Below are 10,851 nucleotides of genomic sequence, written 5' to 3' on the forward strand. Positions count from 1 at the left end.
GCTGTGTCACCCTTGTTCTGGGTTGCAAGTTGCCCTAAGTGGGATCTCTGCAGTTTACAGTCATGGAATACATGGGCTGGCTTTTAAGGTTTTTAGCTTGGAAGCCGCCCACCATGGCTGCTCACTGCTCATTGGCTGAAGCCAACCACGTGACCAATCTACTTGCAGGCGAACAAAGAAACAATTGTTCTTCGTTCGTAGAAGAATGGGAAAATATGGTGCCCAGCACCTGTGACTGCTGCCTCAGGCAACAAGTGTGAAAATAAAGGACTAACATCTTAAGCACTAAGTTGATTTTTCACTGGAAAACAGCTTTTATTTATTTATTTTCCATTCTAGATTTTAAAAAATCAATTATTATAGTTATCATTTTCCAGATGAAGGAACCAAGGCCCTGTTATGATAAAGTAATTTGCTCAACATCCAATAGCTCCCACTTAACCCAGCACTGTCGACAAGGTCAGAGTTCTTAGCGGTATTGTTCATGGCATATGACAGGCTTAGTGCATTCTCCTTATCGATATGACATGCTTAGGCAGGGACGATGCTTTTCTGCTGCTACTAGTCGGTCCACGGTCTGCACAGTTTAGATATCAAAATGTGATCCTGGCGCTCTGCAAAGACATCTCCTTAGGTCCCTAGCTCGAGCTGCCTTTGGCTTTCTTTGCATCTTGATTGTGGGTTTTTGTTTTGTTTGCCTTTCTCTTCCAGTTCAAGGAGAAGCACAACAGCAGAAGCATCTGTGGGGCCGAGGGGCAAGGTAAGGATTCTCGCCCTTTCAAAGGGCATCTCAGTAGCACTTATGCCCCATATCCTGGAGATGGCTTTCTGCTGCTGCCTCAGCTCCTGAGCGAGGAGAAATGAATGGCTAGTATTTCTACAAATAGAAACAGTATTTCTTTTGCTGCTCTCTAAATGCCCAGGATGCTAAAAGTCAGCATTTCCATGCAAGCCTCTGGGCTTCTGAACAACAACCCTGGGCACAGGGCTGAGGCAAGGGCCCAGAGGAGGACAGGTCTATTGACTTAAGCAGTGACTTGGGGTCTAAAGTCTTTTTTTAAAAAAAGATTTATTTATTATTATGTATAAAGTGTTCTGCTTGTGTATACATCTTTAGGCCAGAAGAGGGAATGGTTGTGAACCACCATGTGGTTGCTGGGAATTGAACTCAGGACCTTCGGAAGAGCAGGCAGTGCTCTTAACTACTGAGCCGTCTCTCCAGCCCAAGGGGTCTAAAGTCTTGGATAGCTTCCTGGTTCCAGTGGGGGACGTCCTGAGTGACCTTCAGGATGGCCCTTCAGGGAACTACGGACAACACTGCTAAGGGAGACCGCAAGTGGAGCGGGAGAAGCCTGCTTATAAAAGCATGCCTCTGCTGCTGCCTCCATTCTGTGCTCCGTTTGTGGCTCACTGGATTTCAGTTCAGAATCTGAACATAAAATGGAAGTCACAGTACGACGGGGGAGTCACAGGCCTTACCCTCAAACAAGTCCTCAGTGGTTCCTGCTCCACAAATATGTCTGTCAGGCATACTGGGCCAGAAGGCTGAAGATGGTGCTTCAACGTTATAGAGAGTTTTGGGTGACCGGTCAGGCTGTAAACTGTCTCTGTCTTTTTTTTTTTTTTTTTCATTTTGGAAGCTGCTAACCTGTACTTTCGGTTTACTCAGTTAGTTAAACTTGTACCTTCTCAAGTCTCTGATGTGGTTGAAGACCAGATGGTTTTAAAATTAAGCTTCGTTGCTTAAGTGCTAAGAAGATACTTTTAGGTTTAGATAAATATTTGTGGTTGATAGATATAAGCTTTCATAGATGTTGATTTAGGTTCAAAACTTTAGACTCACCAAGATAGAATAGATAGTATTTTCTTTAAGGTTGCCAAATACCTTTGGATTAAATATCATGTGTGTAAGTCTTACCTATTGGTTTTTATACTTTTTCATAATTGTACTTACTGTGTATATAAAAAGAATGGCCTTTTTATTTAGACAGAAAAGGGGAAATGTTAGAGGATGGTCTGATGTATTTTGATGCTAATTACTGCTTGCTGTCTCTGTGGCCCACCTTTTGACCAATAAAAGGCATCACCTGAGCAGGGCAAAGGAGATAGGTGTGGCTAAGGTTCCAGGGCTTAGAGAGACAGAGAGGATCCTGGGAGGAGGAAAGACTGAAGGAGAAGAAGGAGACCTGAGGAGGGGAAGAGAAGAAGGCCACCATGGGATAGATGAAAGAAAAACAGGTGGCTGGTGTGGATGGGGATTTGGCCCAGATGAAGAACATTAGCAAGTATCTGGGCTTATAGATGAGAGGTAGCTTGATAGAAATTAGAAACAGATGACATGGGATTGGGGCAGGTATCCTATACCAGCCCCACTGTGGGAAGTAGTTAGAGGATTAATGCCTGCCCTGCCCCAGGTTAACTAAAGCTATTCTAAAATATAACAGGTGTCTGTGTCTTGATTAATTACTAGCTGGGCATACTGAAGTAATAATAATTATAGGCCTTATAATAAACAATTATTAGGCCGGATAGATAAATAAAAACAACAAATGGTACCCAACGTGGTAGGCATAATAATATTGGTAATTTAAAAACAACAGCACTGGAATGAATAACACTAATCATTTCCCCAGGTTGGGGTGTCAAGTTGTATAGTTGGAGCACAGCACCTGCCTCCAAATTACTTGCCCTGTGTGATGAGGCTTGTGTGGGTGGGGATTTCCACACCATTCCATGTTCATAGGCCTCTGCCCCCAACTCTGGGGTCATGCGAAGAGGCTGTGTGGCTAGATTTGCTCACTGTCTCCTCAGCAACATCCTTGGCAATAACTGGCACTTTTCTCTTCCACCTGCTGCTCCTTTGTTTATTCCTCAGTTGATTGGGAATCAAGACAAGAAGACAGGTGACAGTCAAGGAATCCTGCAAGCACTCCAGGTCTGATTACAGGGACATCATTGACCGCCTGCTGCTCCTCCTCCCAGGACTCCAGCTGCAGGAGTCCACTGTCATATCCACTGCATTTCTTTTTCTTTTTTCTTTTTGTACTTTTATTTAATTAATTTATTCAGATTACAACTCAGTTGTTATCCCATCACTTGTATCCTCCCATTCCTCCCTCCCTCCCGCTTTCACCCTATTCCCCTCTCCTAGGTCTATGACTGAGGGGGACCTCCTCCCCCACTATATGGTCCTAGGCTATCAAGTCTCATCTTGGTAGCCTGCTTATTCTTTCTTTGAGTGCCACCAGGCCTCCTTACCAAGGGGAGGTGGTCAAATATGGAGCACCAGAGTTCATGTCAGAGTCAGTCCCCACTCTCCACTTAACTGTGGAGAATGTGGCTAGATCAGAGTAGAGGTTCAATGTTTACTGCTTGTATTGTCCTTGGTTAGTGTAATAGTTTGAGTAGACCCCCCATGGGACCTCACCTACCCATCATGATGTTCTTCTTGTAGGTTTCTAGGACCCTCTAGATCCTTCTATTCCCCCATCTCCTATATTTCTCTTACCTAGGGGGATGTCCTCACATCTATACCAATTATCCACTGCATTTCTTTTTTTTTTTTTATTGGAATGAAGTCCAGTGTGTCTTCTAAGGAGGGTAGGAAAAAAAGTGCTAAGTCTCCACAAGCCTTGTATATCAAACTGTAAATTTCTGGGTTACAGTGCTCCTCTCTTGGAAATGTAAATTCTTTCTTTTGGAAACAGGGTCTTGTTAAGTAGTGCAGGATGACACTGAACTTGTGTTCTACCTGCCTAAACATCCTGTGGATGTTACTACATGTGCTGCTGGAATGAGCTCACTAGCTTTTTACAGGTGTTTCTTCACTGCTGATGGATGTCTCATTGTTGGTATAGAGAAAGGTGGTGCCATTTGGACTCCTGGTGATTTCTGATGGGATCTGTTTTATCTTTCATATGGTTTTTAAGTTTTTTAGTACAATATATTCTAATTATGATGTCCCTCTTCCAGTTCTTTCCAAAACCTCCCCACCTCTTCAGCCCCTTAAATCCACATCTTTTATTGGTTTCATTAGAAAAAACCACAGGCATCTAAAGAATAATAAAATAAGATAAAATTTTAAAACCCGAACATGACAAAACAAACAAGTTAATAGAAAAACAAAGAGCCAAATAAAAACCACAAGAAATTTATATAAACATGATATAGACAGACACAGACACACACACATTACTGCACATAAATCTAAAAACACATCAGAAACTATACTATATAAGCAAAAGACCTGTAGGGTAATAAAAAAAATTTTTTTAAAGACTCAGAAAAAACATTATGAAACAAACAGAAGCAAACCCTCAAAATCCCATAAACATTAAGTTCACTTTGTGTTGGCCATTGACTACTGGGCATGGGACTTACTCTTAAAAGTGATTTGTACACTCAGTGAGACTCCGTTGGAGAGAACTGAATTTTTCATTTGCCAGTGATTATCAATTGAAGATAGCTTCTGGGTTAGGGATGAGGGCTTGTGTCCACTTTGCTCTCAGGACTGGAACTCCATCTGAGCAGATCTGTGCATGCTGCCACAGTCTCTGTGAATTCATGTGGGTGTTAGCTGTGCTGTTTAGAAGGCCTTGTGTCATTGGTGTTCCCCAGCCTCTCTGGCTCTTATAATCTTTGTGTCTTCTCATCTGCAGGGTTCCTTGAGACCTAAAGGGAGGGGTTTGAGGGAGACAGCCTACTTAGGACCAAGTATTACAAGGTCTGTCACTCTCTGCATCTCATAGCTCCAGCTGTGGGTCTCTGTACTCGTGTCTACTGCCAGAGGGGGCATCTCTGATGACTGTTGAGTATAGCATTGATCTACAAGTATAGCAGAATATCATTAGTAGTCATTTTGTGGCTATGTTCATTTAGCAGAACAGCAATATTTGGCTTTTCCCCTAGATCCCTGGTCTATTAGTGTCAGGTTCTCGACCATCCCAGCAGTGTCAGGAATGGGTTCCATCTCATGGAGTGGTTGATGAGTTCCACAAGCTCTGTGCCACTATTGCTCTAGCACATCTTGCATACAGGTCACCACTGTAGACGGAAAGGTTTGTGGCTGGGTCAGTGGTCTCCTTTCTCCTTTGGTAGTGTGAAGAGGAACTTCTAGATCCAAAATACTAACCAATAGGGATGAAGGCTCTAGTTGGCACCAGCTCAACTTCTCCATGTTCAATGTGCTGTATAGGTGTTGCTTTCATCAATAGGGCCTTATGATCAATTTGTCGAAATTAAACAATAGTCATGACAATACCCTGGGTGTGAGGGCTCCATTGGAGCCCATTTGACCAGCAACTCAATTAAATGTAACCCATTCCTAGAATGAAGGCTTCATTTGGTGACAAGAGAACCCCAACTAAGGCTTAACCTACCTCATTACTTTGTGATTCTGTTTATTTTTTTTAAATTTTATTTTATTAATTTATTCATATTACATCTCAGTGGTTATCCCCTCCCTTGTATCCTCCCATACCTCCCTCCCTCCCTCCCTCCCTCCCATTTTCCCCTTACTCCCCTCCCCTATGACTGTGACTGAGGGGGACTTCCTCCCCCTGTATATGCTCATAGGGTATCAAGTCTCTTCTTGGTAGCCTGCTATCCTTCCTCTGAGTGCCACTAGGTCTCCCCATTCAGGGGACATGGTCAAATATGAGGCACCAGAGTACGTGTGAAAGTCAGACCCCACTCTCCACTCAACTGTGGACAATGTCCTGTCCATTGGCTAGATCTGGGTAGGGATTTGAAGTTTACAGCCTGTATTGTCCTTGGCTGGTGCCATAGTTTGAGTGGGACCCCTGAACCCAAATAACCCTATCATAATGTTCTACTTGTAGGTTTCTAGGATCCTCTGGATCCTTCAAATTTGCCATTCTCCCATGCTTCTCTCATCTATAGTCCCAATAGGATGTCATCCCCTCTGTCCCAGTTTCCTGGTAAGTGAAGGCTTTCGTGAGACATGCCCCTTGGGCTAGTATGCAGATATAAGTGAGTATATACCATTTGAGTCTTTCTGCTTCTGGGTTAACTCACACATTATGATCATTTCTAGTTCAATCCATTTGATCACCTTCATGTCAGCATACATTTTAGGAAGATTCTACTGTATTAGTTTTCTGCATGGCCTCTCAAATGGCCCTGTGTTTTATCTGTCCCTTCCTGAATTCTGTTTCCTCACTCTCTTCCCTTTCCCACCTTGTTTGATCCTCCCATTGTTCCTGCCCCCCCACTTACTGTCTATCCATAAGTGTCTATTCTATTTCCTCTTCCTAGAGAGATTCATTCCTCCTCCACCCCAGTCTTTATTCTATACCTATACCCAACCTGTGGTTATATGGATTGTAGCCTGCTTATCAATGACTTAACAGCTAATATCCACATATAAATGAATAAATGAATAAATGAAGAAGAGATAAACCTGTTTTTGTTATCCCAAATGAGGGATGGGAAACGGTCTTGTGAGAGAACAGGTGATGTTAATCCACGAGAAGACAAGCCTCCTTCTGTGGGAGCTTGATTGTTACCAGCTGAAAAGATCTGTGAACAGACTCTGGGAGGAGATATGAAAATGAGCCCAAAACTGGAGGTGGAGCTTTTGGAGACATGGGATAATTTTGGCTGTTCATTGCTCCACTTTGAGATGCTCCTAGAGAGAACCACTTGAAGGAAGGCTCCGGGGCTCCGGTCTTCTGCTGAGGTTCCAGGTTCTGGTTACTCCAGGTTTCAGCAGAAGAAATCCTGCTGATTACACCAGGAGAATAGTTCTTTTCCTACTGTTTAGGTTAGTCGGGTTATAAGTGACATATGCTTGGTTAACAAGTTCGTAATAAAATATATTTATTAAGAAAATTGAGTCAGCCGGCGTGGTGGCGCACGCCTTTAATCCCAGCACTCGGGAGGCAGAGGCAGGTGGATCGCTGTGAGTTCGAGGCCAGCCTGGTCTACAAAGTGAGCCCAGGATGGCCAAGGCTACACAGAGAAACCCTGTCTCGAAAAACCAAAAAAAAAAAAAAAAAAAAAAAAAGAAAGAAAGAAAATTGAGCCTATATATATTTTTTCTTTTCTTTTTCTTTTTCTTTTCTTTCTTTTTTTTTTTTTTTTTTTTTTTTTTTTTTTTTTTGCCTTTTTGGATCTAGGTTACCTCATTCAGGATGATTTTTTTTCTAGCTCTATCCAATTGCCTGTGGTTTCATGGCTTCATTTTTAAAAAATAGCTTAGTAACCATCCATTGTGTAAACGGATTTTTTTTTTATCCATTCAACTGTTGACAGATCTAGTTTGTTTCCAATTTCTGGCTATTATGAAGAGGGCAGCAATGGACATTGTTGAACAAGTGGTTCTGTGGTAGGAATGCAGAGTCCTTTGAGTATAGGTGGACCTTGATGTGTATGTGTGTCACACACACACACACACACACACACACACACACACACACACACACTCTTTCAGTCTGCTTACATGGTGGGTTTCATTCCTGTATCTCTAAGATGAAGCCTACTTGATCATGTGGATGATCTTTTTGATGTGGTCTTGGATTCAGTTTGCAAGCATTTTATTGAGAACTTTTGCATTTGTATTCATAAGGGAAATTGGTCGGTTATTACTTTTCTTTGTTGGTTCTTTATGTAATTTGGGTATCAGGGTAATTGTGGTCCCATAATGCAAATTGGGCAGCATTATTTCTGTTTCTATTTTGTGGAATAATTTAAAAAGTATTAGTATTAATTCTTTTGTGAAAGTCTGGTAGGATTTCGTACTAAAACTATCTGGCCCTGGGCTTTTTTTGGGAAACAGGGCTGGGAGACTTTTATTTATTGCTTCTATCTTACTAGGTAGGTCCATTTCAATTATTTATCTGATCTTTATTTAACTTTAGCAGGTAATGCATAACAAGGAAATTATCCATTTCTGTTAGATTTTTTAATTTGGTAGGGGTGCAAACTTTTACTTGCTTGGTTAGAGTTACCACAAGATATTTTATGGTTCTTGAGGCTATTTTTAAAGGTACTGTTTCCCTTATTGCTCCCTTTGGCTGTCCTTTGTACATAGGAAGGCTACTTTTTTGTGTATTAATTTTGTTGGAGTTTTCCTTCCAGTGTGTTCTATAGGGCTGGATTTGTAGATAGATGCTGCTTACATTTGGTTTTTCATGGAATTTCTTTCTTCTATTGTGAGTGAAAGTTTTGCTGGTTATAGCAGTCTGCACTAGTGTCTGTGGTCTCCTAGAATCTACAGAACATCTGTCCAGGCCCTTCTGGCTTTTAGAGTCTCCACTGAAAACTTAGGTATTATTCTAATAGGTCTTCCTTTATTTGATATTTGGTCCTCTTCTCTTGTAGCTTTGAATATTCTTTCTTTGTTCTATACATTTCGTGTTTTGAGTATTATATGTCACAGGGACTTTCTTTTCTGGTTTAGTCTATTTGGCCTTCTATATACTTTTTGTACCTTGATCACTACCTTCTTCTTTAAGTTAAGGAGATTTTATGTAATTTTGTTGACAAACTTTGTGTGACTTTGACCTCGGTTTCTTCTCCTTCTTCTATTCTTAGTATTCTTAGGTTTGGTCTTTTTATAGTGTCTCAGATTTCCTGGATGGTTTGTGCCTCCTTTTTTAAAGATTTAACATTTTCTTTGAACAAGGTTATCTATTCTTCTATCTTGTCTTCAGTGCCGGAGATTCACTCATTTATCTCTTGTGTTCTGTTGGTGAGGCTTGCCTCTGAGGTTTCTAATTTTTTTCATTTCCAGCTTTCCCTCAGTTTGGGTTTTCTTTGTTGATTCTATTTCCACCTTGTCGCATTCCATTGTTTGTGTTTTCATAGATTTCACAGTGGATTTATTAATATACTCTTTAAGGTTCTTGATCATATTCATAATAGCTGTATTGAAGTCCTTGTCCTGTGCTTCAACTGTATTGCATGCAAAGACATGATCACTCACTTGACACCAAATCAAACTGTTAACCCCATCCTGAGACTATTAGCTTTTTGTTGCAACTACAACGGATACTACAAAGTTTGTGTCTTATAGGAGCATAAGTTTGCTATCAGAATATTGGTCAGAATGCCAGGCATGAGCTACTTCTCTCCTTGAGGGAATATCTTGCTGATGTAGCAGGCTACTGAGTTCATATTACTTCGTCACTTATTTATTTTTGCAGAGCTGGGCATTGAATCCAGGGCCTCACAAGTATTAAGCCAGGCAGCTGCATTTCTAAGAATGGCTCTTATTTTTTAAGATATTTATTTATTCATGTATTTTATGCACATAAATGCTCTGTCTTCACTTCATGCACACCAGAAAAGGGAATGAGGTTCCATTAAAGATGATTGTGATCCCCCATGTGGTTTCTGGGAATTGAACTTGGGACCTCTAGAAGCCAATGCTCTTAACCTATAAGACAGGCTCTTATTTTTCTTAATTCTATCTGAAATTAAAATTTGCTATGTACTCCATTTATATTTGTTTGTAGTCATTTAAGTCTGCCTTCTCATTTGAAGTTGTTTATCTGTTTTCAATGTTTCAAGTTCTTTTGAGTGTCATTTACATAATATGGTCACTTTTGTATTTGTGGATTTGACAACTTCAGACAATAGTTTTGACTGATTGCTAAAAACACATATACACCCACGGACTTAAGCTTAAATGTATTTTCCCCCATTGAATAGATTAAAGGAATCCTAGAAGGCATATATAACCTTAGCTCTATGCTAATTTGCATGCCCTGTTTAATACCTTCAAAGCATAACTTATCCATTTTGTTGTTGTTGTTGTTGTTGTTGTTTTAATGTCTGAATTTCATTATCAAGTTGTTTTATTTTCTTAATTTTTTAAAATTTATTTTCCTTTTGAGATGGAGTTTCACTAAATAGCTCAGGCTGGCCTGGAACTTGCAATCTTCCCACCCCAGCTACTCAAGTTGTAGGATTAAAGTCATGTACTCTCATGCCCAGCTGAAAACTTTCATCTTGATAAACTTTTTTTGCTCGTATTGTAAGTGGACAATAAATTCAATCAAATCACTTATAACTTGCCTACTGCATCTAACTGTGGCTACTGTCTCCCTGCCTTTCTGTCATCGAGTATTGCTGATATACAACAACTCAGACCTGCCCGTGTGGGTGGGGAAAGGTACACAGAGACTTGCCTGTTTCCAGACCTGTACACAGGTGGGCTGCAGATGCCTAGAAGCCCACTTGCCACTATGCCGCCAGCCACGTGGCCTGCCTGTAGCAGGAACCATTACAATGCGCACAGATGTGGTGGACAGATTGGACAGAAAGGGAAGCAAAACTGTTTGAGCGTTATGAAGAGAGGTGTGAGGATGGAGAGGAATGGCCTGTTGTGAGTAGCCAGCCCACCACCTGAGGCCATGGTAAAGTTCCAGCCTGTGCTGTATTGAGAGCCATGTTTGGCTCTGTGACTATTCAGTGGCAACAGTTGATGTCAATGTCCATGCCTCATATTACCACTAGAGACTATAGTGACGTCCCTGGTCTGGGCAGCTGCCTGGGACCATGTAGATGTCCAAGGGTTATGCAGAACTGGCCCTGCCACACTGGCTGTGGCTTTCTGGAGATCTGCCTCCCCGTCCCCTCCTCACCAGCTGCAGCACTCAGGAGAACACTCTTTGCTTCACCTAGCCAGTACAGAGGAGCTGGCCCTGCTCCTAGCCAGCTGAACCACTCGGGAAAGGAGGCCCTGTACCTTGCCTGGGTGACCTGACCCTGATGGTGAAGGCATGTGTGAGTAGGCCCTAAGGGCATGAGAGAGGGAGAGCTGGCCCAGCCCCTTGCCAGCTGCAGCACTTAGAAGACTGGGCCCTGCACCTCGACTGGGCAGCA

This window comes from Acomys minous (assembly GCF_964271855.1).
Source record: "Acomys minous genome assembly, chromosome: 1".
NCBI lineage: Eukaryota > Metazoa > Chordata > Mammalia > Rodentia > Muridae > Acomys > Acomys minous.